This window comes from Pygoscelis adeliae, unplaced genomic scaffold (assembly GCF_000699105.1).
Source record: "Pygoscelis adeliae isolate BGI_AS28 unplaced genomic scaffold, ASM69910v1 Scaffold233, whole genome shotgun sequence".
NCBI lineage: Eukaryota > Metazoa > Chordata > Aves > Sphenisciformes > Spheniscidae > Pygoscelis > Pygoscelis adeliae.
In genome coordinates, this window is record NW_008824421.1 from 695,013 (window position 1) to 695,694 (window position 682).

Here is a 682-nt window from a genome sequence, read left to right on the forward strand (position 1 = left end):
CAAACAGGACTAAAAATAAAAAGCAAGAGCTTGGAGTTGGCACAAACTGTGCTACATGGACTCCAATTTGTATAGCAGGAACTATAATCACTCTGAGACGTGCCCAAGCCCTCAGGCATCCCACGGGATTTCAGTCACTTGTTTACAAGGTGTTTTGATTTGCAGCTGTTTGACTACTGTGGCATTTCAAGAGGGGGCGGTTTGAAAGGATGTTGTTACTTTGGACGTCGGGATTGGGAAATGGGTATTGAAAAATCACACAAGAAAACAGGCGAGTGCTGTCTTTGTTCTTCCCCCCTTACATGTGAGTGACGTCAGTGCTGGGGAAAGGAGCTCCAGGAACAGATCCAGAGGGCAATGCTCTGGAGGGAATGAGCAGGGAACAGGTAAAGCCCCGAAAAGGGAGCCGTGCCCTAACCTACCACACCAGCGTGCCCTGTATCTGATCTGGGGGGACAAAGCTCTGGAGGGAAGAAAGGAACCGTCCAAGCCCATTGCTTTTCTGGCTTTTCTAACAAGGGTGCCAGGTTGATGCTGTGCCATGGACACCCCTAAGAACTGGGCTAAACGTCACCAGCTCACTTCAAACAGGCCAGCAGCTGAAATGGATTTGGTCACTGGCTCAAAGTGATTTAGCAATTTAGATGGCTCTTTCCATGATTCCTGCTCTCCTGACCTGGAC